The sequence below is a fragment of the Eleutherodactylus coqui genome, chromosome 13, assembly GCF_035609145.1.
Source record: "Eleutherodactylus coqui strain aEleCoq1 chromosome 13, aEleCoq1.hap1, whole genome shotgun sequence".
NCBI lineage: Eukaryota > Metazoa > Chordata > Amphibia > Anura > Eleutherodactylidae > Eleutherodactylus > Eleutherodactylus coqui.
In genome coordinates, this window is record NC_089849.1 from 121,732,987 (window position 1) to 121,746,085 (window position 13,099).

The following is a 13,099-nucleotide window of genomic DNA, read 5'->3' on the forward strand; positions in this document are numbered from 1 at the left end:
TGTAGAACAGAGACCCATGATGTAACTGGGGAGCAGTGGTAACAGTGTAGAACAAAGACCCATCATGTAACTGGGGAGCAGTGGTAACAGTGCAGAACAGAGGCCCATGATGTAACTGGGCAGCAGTAGTAACAGTGTAGAACAGAGACCCATGATGTAACTGGGCAACAGTAGTAACAGTGTAGAACAGAGGCCCATGATGTCACTGGGGAGCAGTGGTAACAGTGTAGAACAAAGACCCATGATGTAACTGGGGAGCAGTGGTAACAGTGTAGAACAAAGACCCATCATGTAACTGGGGAGCAGTGGTAACAGTGTAGAACAGAGGCCCATGATGTAACTGGGCAGCAGTAGTAACAGTGTAGAACAGAGACCCATGATGTAACTGGGGAGCAGTGGTAACAGTGTAAAACAGAGACCTATGATGTAACTGGGGAGCAGTGGTAACAGTGTAGAACAGAGACCCATAATGTAACTGGGGAGCAGTAGTAACAGCGTAGAACAGAGACCCATAATGTAACTGGGGAGCAGTAGTAACAGCGTAGAACAGAGACCCATGATGTAACAGGGGAGCAGTAGTAACAGTGTAGAACAGAGACCCATAATGTAACTGGGGAGCAGTAGTAACAGCGTAGAACAGAGACCCATAATGTAACTGGGGAGCAGTAGTAACAGCGTAGAACAGAGACCCATGATGTAACAGGGGAGCAGTAGTAACAGCGTAGAACAGAGACCCATAATCTAACTGGGGAGCAGTAGTAACAGCGTAGAACAGAGACCCATGATGTAACAGGGGAGCAGTAGTAACAGTGTAGAACAGAGACCCATGATGTAACTGGGCTGCAGTAGTAACAGCGTAGAACAGAGACCCATAATGTAACTGGGGAGCAGTAGTAACAGCGTAGAACAGAGACCCATAATGTAACTGGGGAGCAGTAGTAACAGTGTAGAACAGAGACCCATAATGTAACTGGGGAGCAGTAGTAACAGTGTAGAACAGAGACCCATAATGTAACTGGGGAGCAGTAGTAACAGTGTAGAACAGAGACCCATAATGTAACTGGGGAGCAGTGGTAACAGTGTAGAACAGAGACCCATGATGTAACTGGGGAGCAGAAGTAACAGTGTAGAACAGAGACCCATGATGTAACTGGGGAGCCGTGGTAACAGTGTAGAACAGAGACCCATAATGTAACTGGGGAGCAGTGGTAACAGTGTAGAACAGAGACCCATGATCTAACTGGGCAGCAGTAGTAACAGTGTAGAACAGAGGCCCATGATGTAACTGGGGGGCAGTGGTAACAGTGTAGAACAGAGACCCATGATGTAACTGGGGAGCAGTGGTAACAGTGTAGAACAGAGACCCATGATGTAACTGGGGAGCAGTGGTAACAGTGTAGAACAGAGGCCCATGATGTAACTGGGCTGCAGTAGTAACAGCGTAGAACAGAGACCCATAATGTAACTGGGGAGCAGCAGTAACAGCGTAGAACAGAGACCCATGATGTAACAGGGGGAGCAGTAGTAACAGTGTAGAACAGAGACCCATAATGTAACTGGGGAGCAGTAGTAACAGCGTAGAACAGAGACCCATAATGTAACTGGGGAGCAGTAGTAACAGCGTAGAACAGAGACCCATGATGTAACAGGGGAGCAGTAGTAACAGCGTAGAACAGAGACCCATAATCTAACTGGGGAGCAGTAGTAACAGTGTAGAACAGAGACCCATGATGTAACTGGGCTGCAGTTGTAACAGCGTAGAACAGAGACCCATAATGTAACTGGGGAGCAGTAGTAACAGCGTAGAACAGAGACCCATAATGTAACTGGGGAGCAGTAGTAACAGTGTAGAACAGAGACCCATAATGTAACTGGGGAGCAGTAGTAACAGTGTAGAACAGAGACCCATAATGTAACTGGGGAGCAGTAGTAACAGTGTAGAACAGAGACCCATAATGTAACTGGGGAGCAGTGGTAACAGTGTAGAACAGAGACCCATGATCTAACTGGGCAGCAGTGGTAACAGTGTAGAACAGAGACCCATGATGTAACTGGGGAGCAGAAGTAACAGTGTAGAACAGAGACCCATGATGTAACTGGGGAGCCGTGGTAACAGTGTAGAACAGAGACCCATAATGTAAGTGGGGAGCAGTGGTAACAGTGTAGAACAGAGACCCATGATCTAACTGGGCAGCAGTAGTAACAGTGTAGAACAGAGGCCCATGATGTAACTGGGGGGCAGTGGTAACAGTGTAGAACAGAGACCCATGATGTAACTGGGGAGCAGTGGTAACAGTGTAGAACAGAGATCCATGATGTAACTGGGGAGCAGTGGTAACAGTGTAGAACAGAGGCCCATGATGTAACTGGGCAGCAGTGGTAACAGTGTAGAACAGAGACCCATGATGTAACTGGGCAGCAGTAGTAACAGTGTAGAACAGAGGCCCATGATGTAACTGGGGAGCAGTGGTAACAGTGTAGAACAGAGACCCATGATGTAACTGGGGAGCAGTGGTAACAGTGTAGAACAAAGACCCATGATGTAACTGGGGAGCAGTGGTAACAGTGTAGAACAGAGACCCATGATGTAACTGGGGGGCAGTAGTAACAGTGTAGAACAGAGACCCATGATGTAACTGGGGAGCAGTAGTAACAGCGTAGAACAGAGACCCATGATGTAACTGGGGAGCAGTAGTAACAGTGTAGAACAGAGACCCATGATGTAACTGGGGGGCAGTAGTAACAGTGTAGAACAGAGACCCATGATGTAACTGGGCAGCAGTACTAACAGTGTAGAACAGAGACCCATGATGTAACTGGGGGGCAGTAGTAACAGTGTAGAACAGAGACCCATGATGTAACTGGGGAGCAGTGTTAACAGTGTAGAACAGAGACCCATGATGTAACTGGGGAGCAGTAGTAACAGTGTAGAACAGAGACCCATGATGTAACTGGGGAGCAGTGGTAACAGTGTAGAACCGAGACCCATGATGTAACTGGGCAGCAGTAGTAACAGTGTAGAACAGAGACCCATGATGTAACTGGGGAGCAGTAGTAACAGTGTAGAACAGAGACCCATGATGTAACTGGGGAGCAGTAGTAACAGTGTAGAATAGAGACCCATGATGTAACTGGGCAGCAGTAGTAACAGTGTAGAACAGAGACCCATGATGTAACTGGGGAGCAGTAGTAACAGTGTAGAACAGAGACCCATGATGTAACTGGGGAGCAGTAGTAACAGTGTAGAACAGAGACCCATGATGTAACTGGGGAGCAGTGGTAACAGTGTAGAACAGAGACCCATGATGTAACTGGGCAGCAGTAGTAACAGTGTAGAACAGAGACCCATGATGTAACTGGGGGGCAGTAGTAACAGTGTAGAACAGAGACCCATGATGTCACTGGGGAGCAGTAGCAACAGTGTAGAACAGAGACCCATGATGTAACTGGGCAGCAGTAGTAACAGTGTAGAACAGAGACCCATGATGTCACTGGGGAGCAGTAGCAACAGTGTAGAACAGAGACCCATGATGTAACTGGGCAGCAGTAGTAACAGTGTAGAACAGAGGCCCATGATGTAACAGGGGGGCAGTAGTAACAGTGTAGAACAAAGACCCATCATGTAACTGGGGAGCAGTGGTAACAGTGTAGAACAGAGGCCCATGATGTAACTGGGGAGCAGTAGTAACAGTGTAGAAGAGAGGCCCATGATGTAACTGGGGAGCAGTGGTAACAGTGTAGAACAGAGACCCATGATGTAACTGGGCAGCAGTAGTAACAGTGTAGAACAGAGACCCATGATGTAACTGGGGAGCAGTGGTAACAGTGTAGAACAGAGACCCATGATGTAACTGGGGAGCAGTGGTAACAGTGTAGAACAGAGACCCATGATGTAACTGGGCAGCAGTAGTAACAGTGTAGAACAGAGACCCATGATGTAACTGGGGAGCAGTGGTAACAGTGTAGAACAGAGACCCATGATGTAACTGGGCAGCAGTAGTAACAGTGTAGAACAGAGACCCATGATGTAACTGGGGGGCAGTGGTAACAGTGTAGAAAAGAGACCCATGATGTAACTGGGGAGCAGTATTAACAGTGTAGAACAGAGACCCATGATGTAATTGGGCAGCAGTGATAACAGTGTAGAACAGAGACCTAAGATGTAACTAGGGAGCAGTGGTAACAGTGTAGAACAGAGACCCATGATGTAACTGGGGAGCAGTGGTAACTGTGTAGAACAGAGACCCATGCTGTAACTGGGGGGCAGTAGAAACAGTGTAGAACACAGACCCATGATGTAACTGGGGAGCAGTGGTAACAGTGTAGAACAGAGACCCATGATGTAACTGGGGAGCAGTGGTAACAGTGTAGAACAGAGACCCATGATGTAACTGGGGGGCAGTAGTAACAGTGTAGAACAGAGACCCATGATGTAACTGGGGAGCAGTGGTAACAGTGTAGAACAGAGACCCATGATGTAACTGGGGGGCAGTAGTAACAGTGTAGAACACAGACCCATGATGTAACTGGGGAGCAGTGGTAACAGTGTAGAACAGAGACCCATGATGTAACTGGGGGGCAGTAGTAACGGTGTAGAACAGAGACCCATGATGTAACTGGGGAGCCGTGGTAACAGTGTTGTAGAACAGAGACCCATGATGTAACTGGGGAGCAGTGGTAACGGTGTAGAACAGAGACCCATGATGTAACTGGGGAGCAGTGGTAACAGTGTAGAACAGAGACCCATGATGTAATTGGGGAGCAGTGGTAACAGTGTAGAACAAAGACCCATGATGTAATTGGGGAGAAGAGGTAACAGTGTAGAAAACAGATCCATGATGTAACTCGGGAGCAGTGTAGAACAGAGACCCATGATGTCACTGGGGAGTAGTGGTAACCGTGTAGAACAGAGGCCCATGATGTAACTGGGGAGCAGTAGTAACCGTGTAGAACAGAGACCCATGATGTAACTGGGGAGCAGTGGTAACAGTGTAGAACAGAGACCCATGATGTAACTGGGCAGCAGTAGTAACAGTGTAGAACAGAGACCCATGATGTAACTGGGGGGCAGTAGTAACAGTGTAGAACAGAGACCCATGATGTCACTGGGGAGCAGTAGCAACAGTGTAGAACAGAGACCCATGATGTAACTGGGCAGCAGTAGTAACAGTGTAGAACAGAGACCCATGATGTCACTGGGGAGCAGTAGCAACAGTGTAGAACAGAGACCCATGATGTAACTGGGCAGCAGTAGTAACAGTGTAGAACAGAGGCCCATGATGTAACAGGGGGGCAGTAGTAACAGTGTAGAACAAAGACCCATGATGTAACTGGGGAGCAGTGGTAACAGTGTAGAACAGAGACCCATGATGTAACTGGGCAGCAGTAGTAACAGTGTAGAACAGAGACCCATGATGTAACTGGGCAGCAGTAGTAACAGTGTAGAACAGAGGCCCATGATGTAACTGGGCAGCAGTAGTAACAGTGTAGAACAGAGACCCATGATGTAACTGGGGAGCAGTGGTAACTGTGTAGAACAGAGACCCATGATGTAACTGGGGAGCAGTAGTAACAGTGAAGAACACAGACCCATGATGTAACTGGGGAGCAGTGGTAACAGTGTAGAACAGAAGAGACCCATGATGTAACTGGGGGGCAGTGGTAACTGTGTAGAACAGAGACCCATGCTGTAACTGGGGGGCAGTGGTAACAGTGTAGAACAGAGACCTATGATGTAACTGGGGAGCAGTGGTAACTGTGTAGAACAGAGACCCATGCTGTAACTGGGGGGCAGTAGCAACAGTGTAGAACAAAGACCCATGATGTAACTGGGGAGCAGTGGTAACAGTGTAGAACAGAGACCCATGATGTAACTGGGGGGCAGTAGTAACAGTGTAGAACACAGACCCATGATGTAACTGGGGAGCAGTGGTAACAGTGTAGAACAGAGACCCATGATGTAACTGGGGGGCAGTAGTAACGGTGTAGAACAGAGACCCATGATGTAACTGGGGAGCCGTGGTAACAGTGTTGTAGAACAGAGACCCATGATGTAACTGGGGAGCAGTGGTAACGGTGTAGAACAGAGACCCATGATGCAACTGGGGAGCAGTGGTAACAGTGTAGAACAGAGACCCATGATGTAACTGGGGAGCAGTGGTAACAGTGTAGAACAGAGGCCCATGATGTAATTGGGGAGAAGAGGTAACAGTGTAGAACACAGACCCATGATATAACTGGGCAGCAGTAGTAACAGTGTAGAACAGAGGCCCATGATGTAACTGGGGAGCAGTGGTAACAGTGTAGAACAAAGACCCATGATGTAATTGGGGAGAAGAGGTAACAGTGTAGAACACAGACCCATGATGTAACTGGGGAGCAGTGGTAACAGTGTAGAACAGAGACCCATGATGTAACTGGGGAGCAGTGGTAACCGTGTAGAACAGAGGCCCATGATGTAATTGGGGAGAAGAGGTAACAGTGTAGAACAGAGACCCATGATGTAACTGGGGAGCAGTGCTAACAGTGTAGAACAGAGACCCATGATGTAACTGGGGAGTAGTGGTAACCGTGTAGAACAGAGGCCCATGATGTAATTGGGGAGAAGAGGTAACAGTGTAGAACACAGACCCATGATGTAACTGGGGAGCAGTAGTAACTGTGTAAAACACAGACCCATGATGTAACTGGGGAGCAGTGCTAACAATGTAGAACAGAGACCCATGATGTAACTGGGGAGCAGTGGTAACCGTGTAGAACAGAGACCCATGATGTAATTGGGGAGAAGAGGTAACAGTGTAGAACAGAGACCCATGATGTAACTGGGGAGCAGTGCTAACAGTGTAGAACAGAGACCCATGATGTAACTGGGGAGCAGTAGTAACAGTGTAGAACAGAGACCCATGATGTAACTGGGGGGCAGTGGTAATAGTGTAGAACAGAGACCCATGATGTAACGGGGGAGCAGTGGTAACAGTGTAGAACAGAGACCCATGATGTAACGGGGGAGCAGTGGTAACAGTGTAGAACAGAGACCCATGATGTAACTGGGGAGCAGTGATAACAGTGTAGAACAGAGACCCATGATGTAACTGGGGAGCAGTGGTAACCGTGTAGAACAGAGACCCATGATGTAATTGGGGAGAAGAGGTAACAGTGTAGAACAGAGACCCATGATGTAACTGGGGAGCAGTGCTAACAGTGTAGAACAGAGACCCATGATGTAACTGGGGAGCAGTAGTAACAGTGTAGAACAGAGACCCATGATGTAACTGGGGGGCAGTGGTAATAGTGTAGAACAGAGACCCATGATGTAACGGGGGAGCAGTGGTAACAGTGTAGAACAGAGACCCATGATGTAACGGGGGAGCAGTGGTAACAGTGTAGAACAGAGACCCATGATGTAACTGGGGAGCAGTGATAACAGTGTAGAACAGAGACCCATGATGTAACTGGGGAGCAGTGGTAACCGTGTAGAACAGAGACCCATGATGTAATTGGGGAGAAGAGGTAACAGTGTAGAACACAGACCCATGATGTAACTGGGGAGCAGTAGTAAAAGTGTAGAACAGAGACCCATGATGTAACTGGGGGGCAGTGGTAACAGTGTAGAACAGAGACCCATGATGTAACAGGGGAGCAGTGGTAACAGTGCAGATTTAACTAGGGAGCATTAGTAAAAATGTAACTCGGCATCAGTGTTCTTTGCTGTGCTACGTAACTGCCAGTGCCGTTTTGGAGGCAGCACAAGTATGCGTTCCCATAGGGTAGATTTTAAAGTGGCCCTAGGGCAGACTTCACACCGTCAATTGACGGGACGACCGCTTAAAAACAGAGGCAAAATGCTTATCTTGTTCATTTTGCCTCCCAGCAAACTGCAATAAAAGTGATTTAAAAAGCTCTATGTACCGCAAAGTTCTACTAACATAAACTACAGCTCATCATGTAAGAACCATCGAGCCGGCAGAGCGCAGTCCGTGGGAACATAAAGTGATGGGACTCTGAATGGAACCATCTAAAAAAGGAAAAAAGAATAATAGTTTACAAAAAAAAGCTTTTTATTTAGCAAAAATGGGAAAACCTAAAAGTAGGATATGATTTTGGGGTCATCGTAATCGTCCCGCAGAAAACATGGATCCCGTCACGTTGTGAGACGCATCACGTCCGACAGCTGATTACTCTCTCGCAGCAGGTTCTATTTTCGTGCGAGTCTCGCATTAGAACAGAATGTGCCGATGTGCCGTCACCCACTAGAGTCCGGGAGCAGCGGGCGTCACTCACTATCACATGTGAATGCACCCCAAGAAGACGGTGTCCCATTTTTCCACCAACTGGATGTCGCCTCATATGTAGGGGGGGACTGTTGTGTCACGCAGTGAGATGTTGTGTCCCAGAGCAGGGTGGGGTGTCCTACAAGGGGGACAGGGACCGGGGTGTCCTAGAGCAGGGCAGGGTGTCCCACAAGGGGGACAGGGACCGGGGTGTCCCATGGGGAGCCATGGACTGTTGTGTCCTAGAGCAGGGCGGGGTGTCCCACGGGGGTCCCGGGGACTGCTGTGCCCTAGATGTGACTGCTCCTAGCACACATACCCTACAACTAACTCATCAGGTTAGTTCCGGCCGTACACAGCAGGCACCGCCCGGCGGCGCTGTACACTGCCGCTTATACAGATCCGCGTCCCCGCCGAGCCCTCACACACCCGTCACTCTCACCCTGCTGTACGTCTTCAGGAGTCAGCGTCATAACAGCCAGCCGCATCACAACCCATTGTGACGTCACAGATGCGACAGACACTGCACATGCGCAGCTACAACCGATGAAGAAAGCCGATAATAAACACGGCGGGCGGGGAGAGCTGGGTGATGTCAGAGCTGGGGTTATGTCCCGCGGGGAGAGCTGGGTGATGTCAGGGCTGGGGTTATGTCCCGGGCGGGGAGAGCTGGGTGATGTCAGGGCTGGGGTGATGTCCCGGGCGGGGAGAGCTGGGTGATGTCAGAGCAGGGGTTATGTCCCGGGCGGGGAGAGCTGGGTGATGTCAGAGCTGGGGTGATGTCCCGCGGGGAGAGCTGGGTGATGTCAGGGCTGGGGTTATGTCCCGCGGGGAGAGCTGGATGATGTCAGAGCTGGGGTTATGTCCCGGGCGGGGAGAGCTGGGTGATGTCAGGGCTGGGGCTATGTCCCGGGCAGGGAGAGCTGGGTGATGTCAGAGCAGGGGTTATGTCCCGGGCAGGGAGAGCTGGGTGATGTCAGAGCAGGGGTTATGTCCCGGGCAGGGAGAGCTGGGGTTATGTCCCGCGGGGAGAGCTGGATGATGTCAGGGCTGGGGCTATGTCCCGCGGGGAGAGCTGGGTGATGTCAGGGCTGGGGTTATGTCCCAGGCAGGGAGAGCTGGATGATGTCAGAGCAGGGGTTATGTCCCCGGGGAGAGCTGGGTGATGTCAGAGCTGGGGTTATGTCCCCGGGGAGAGCTGGGTGATGTCAGGGCTGGGGTTATGTCCCGCGGGGAGAGCTGGGTGATGTCAGAGCAGGGGTTATGTCCCGGGCGGGGAGAGCTGGGTGATGTCAGGGCAGGGGTTATGTCCCCGGGGAGAGCTGGGTGATGTCAGGGCAGGGGTTATGTCCCCGGGGAGAGCTGGGTGATGTCAGAGCTGGGGTTATGTCCCCGGGGAGAGCTGGGTGATGTCAGGGCTGGGGTTATGTCCCGCGGGGAGAGCTGGGTGATGTCAGAGCAGGGGTTATGTCCCGGGCGGGGAGAGCTGGGTGATGTCAGAGCAGGGGTTATGTCCCGGGCGGGGAGAGCTGGGTGATGTCAGAGCTGGGGTTATGTCCCGCGGGGAGAGCTGGGTGATGTCAGAGCTGGGGTTATGTCCCGCGGGGAGAGCTGGGTGATGTCAGAGCAAGGGTTATGTCCCGCGGGGAGAGCTGGGTGATGTCAGAGCTGGGGTTATGTCCCGCGGGGAGAGCTGGGTGATGTCAGAGCAGGGGTTATGTGACGGGCGGGGAGAGCTGGGTGATGTCAGAGCTGGGGTTATGTCCCGCGGGGAGAGCTGGGTGATGTCAGAGCTGGGGTTATGTCACGCGGGGAGAGCTGGGTGATGTCAGAGCAAGGGTTATGTCCCGCGGGGAGAGCTGGGTGATGTCAGAGCTAGGGTTATGTCCCGCGGGGAGAGCTGGGTGATGTCAGGGCTGGGGTTATGTCCCGCGGGGAGAGCTGGGTGATGTCAGAGCAGGGGTTATGTCCCGTGGGGAGAGCTGGGTGATGTCAGGGCTGGGGTTATGTCCCGGGCGGGGACAGCTGGGTTATGTCAGAGCTGGGGTGATGTCCCGCGGGGAGAGCTGGGTTATGTCAGAGCTGGGGTTATGTCCCGCGGGGAGAGCTGGGTGATGTCAGAGCTGGGGTTATGTCCCGCGGGGAGAGCTGGGTGATGTCAGGGCTGGGGTTATGTCCCGCGGGGAGAGCTGGGTGATGTCAGAGCTGGGGTTATGTCCCGCGGGGAGAGCTGGGTGATGTCAGAGCTGGGGTTATGTCCCGCGGGGAGAGCTGGGTGATGTCAGGGCAGGGGTGATGTCCCGCAGGGAGAGCTGGGTGATGTCAGAGCTGGGGTTATGTCCCGCGGGGAGAGCTGGGTGATGTCAGAGCTGGGGTTATGTCCCGCGGGGAGAGCTGGGTGATGTCAGGGCTGGGGTTGTGTCCCGCAGAGAGAGCTGGGTGATGTCAGGGCTGGGGTTATGTCCCGGGCGGGGAGAGCTGGGTGATGTCAGACCAGGGGTTATGTCCCGGGCGGGGAGAGCTGGGTTATGTCAGGGCTGGGGTTATGTCCCGGGCGGGGAGAGCTGGGTGATGTCAGGGCTGGGGTTATGTCCCGGGCGGGGAGAGCTGGGTGATGTCAGGGCTGGGGTTGTGTCCCGGGCGGGGAGAGCTGGGTTATGTCAGGGCTGGGGTTATGTCCCGGGCGGGGAGAGCTGGGTTATGTCAGGGCTGGGGTTATGTCCCGGGCGGGGAGAGCTGGGTGATGTCAGGGCTGGGGTTATGTCCCGGGCGGGGAGAGCTGGGTTATGTCAGAGCAGGGGTTATGTCCCGGGCCTGGAGAGCTGGGTTATGTCAGGGCTGGGGTTATGTCCCGGGCGGGGAGAGCTGGGTGATGTCAGAGCAGGGGTTATGTCCCGGGCGGGGAGAGCTGGGTGATGTCAGGGCTGGGGCTATGTCCCGGGCGGGGAGAGCTGGGTGATGTCAGGGCTGGGGCTATGTCCCGGGCGGGGAGAGCTGGGTGATGTCAGGGCAGGGGTTATGTCCCGGGCCTGGAGAGCTGGGTGATGTCAGAGCAGGGGTTACGCCCTGGGCGGGGAGAGCTGGGTTATGTCAGGGCTGGGGTTATGTCCCGGGCGGGGAGAGCTGGGTTATGTCAGGGCTGGGGTTATGTCCGGGCTGGGGTTATGTCCCGCGGGGAGAGCTGGGTGATGTCAGAGCTGGGGTTATGTCCCGCGGGGAGAGCTCGGTGATGTCAGAGCTTGGGTTATGTCCCGCGGGGAGAGCTGGGTGATGTCAGGGCTGGGGTTATGTCCCGGGCGGGAAGAGCTGGGTTATGTCAGGGCTGGGGTTATGTCCCGGGTGGGGAGAGCTGGGTTATGTCAGGGCTGGGGTTATGTCCTGGGCGGGGAGAGCTGGGTTATGTCAGGGCTGGGGTTATGTCCCTGGCGGGGAGAGCTGGGTGATGTCAGAGCAGGGGTTATGTCCCGGGCGGGGAGAGCTGGGTGATGTCAGGGCTGGGGCTATGTCCCGGGCGGGGAGAGCTGGGTGATGTCAGGGCAGGGGTTATGTCCCGCAGGGAGAGCTGGGTGATGTCAGAGCAGGGGTTATGTCCCGGGCGGGGAGAGCTGGGTGATGTCAGAGCTGGGGTTATGTCCCGGGCGGGGAGAGCTGGGGTTGTGTCCCGCGGGGAGAGCTGGGTGATGTCAGAGCTGGGGTTGTGTCCCGCGGAGAGAGCTGGGTGATGTCAGGGCTGGGTTATGTCCCGCAGGGAGAGCTGGGTTATGTCCCGGGCGGGGAGAGCTGGGTGATGTCAGAGCAGGGGTTATGTCCCGGGCGGGGAGAGCTGGGTGATGTCAGGGCAGGGGTTATGTCCCGGGCCTGGAGAGCTGGGTGATGTCAGGGCTGGGGTTGTGTCCCGGGCGGGGAGAGCTGGGTTATGTCAGGGCTGGGGTTATGTCCCGGGCGGGGAGAGCTGGGTGATGTCAGGGCTGGGGTTGTGTCCCAGGCGGGGAGAGCTGGGTTATGTCAGGGCTGGGGTTATGTCCCGGGCGGGGAGAGGTGGGTGATGTCAGGGCTGGGGTTATGTCCCGGGCGGGGAGAGCTGGGTGATGTCAGAGCAGGGGTTATGTCCCGGGCCTGGAGAGCTGGGTGATGTCAGAGCAGGGGTTATGTCCCGGGCGGGGAGAGCTGGGTGATGTCAGGGCTGGGGTTGTGTCCCGGGCGGGGAGAGCTCGCCTCCATGTGTATATACTGAGGGGAATCTATGAAACCTCTATGTGTATATACAGAGGAGAATCTACCTCACCTCTATGTATATATACTGAGGAGAATCTACCTCACCTCTATGTATATATACTGAGGAAAATCTACCTCACCTCTGTGTGTATATACTGAGGAGAATCTACCTCACGTCTATGTGTATATACTGAGGAGAATCTACCTCACATCTATGTGTATATACTGAGGAGAATCTACCTCACCTCTATGTGTATATACTGAGGAGAATCTACCTCACCTCTATGTGTATATACTGAAGAGAATCTACCTCACCTCTATGTGTATATACTGAAGAGAATCTACCTCACCTCTATGTGTATATACTGAGGAGAATCTACCTCACCTCTATGTATATATACTGAGAAGAATCTACCTCACCTCTATGTGTATATACTGAGGAGAATCTACCTCACCTCTCTGTGTATATAGTGAGCAGAATCTACCTCACCTCTATGTGTATATACTGAAGAGAATCTACCTCACCTCTATGTGTATATACTGAGGAGAATCTACCTCACCTCTGTGTATATACTGAGGAGAATCTACCTCACCTCTATGTGTATATACTGAGG

General features: G+C 52.6%; 1 protein-coding gene across 4 annotated transcripts in view; it reads right to left on the reverse strand.

The window, feature by feature from the left end:
- LOC136588118 (oocyte zinc finger protein XlCOF7.1-like) overlaps positions 1–8,769 on the reverse strand; it is a 137,269-nt gene extending 128,500 nt beyond the window's left edge. For 2 of the 4 annotated variants that reach the window (XM_066587094.1, XM_066587095.1), the window contains exon 1: positions 8,713–8,769. The gene's annotated coding sequence lies outside the window, so the exon portion shown is untranslated. Of the gene's footprint in view, positions 1–8,699 lie in introns of all 4 variants that reach the window. The other 2 variants (XM_066587097.1, XM_066587096.1) reach the window with 1 other exon arrangement.
- Between the last annotated feature and the right edge of the window lie 4,330 nt (positions 8,770–13,099).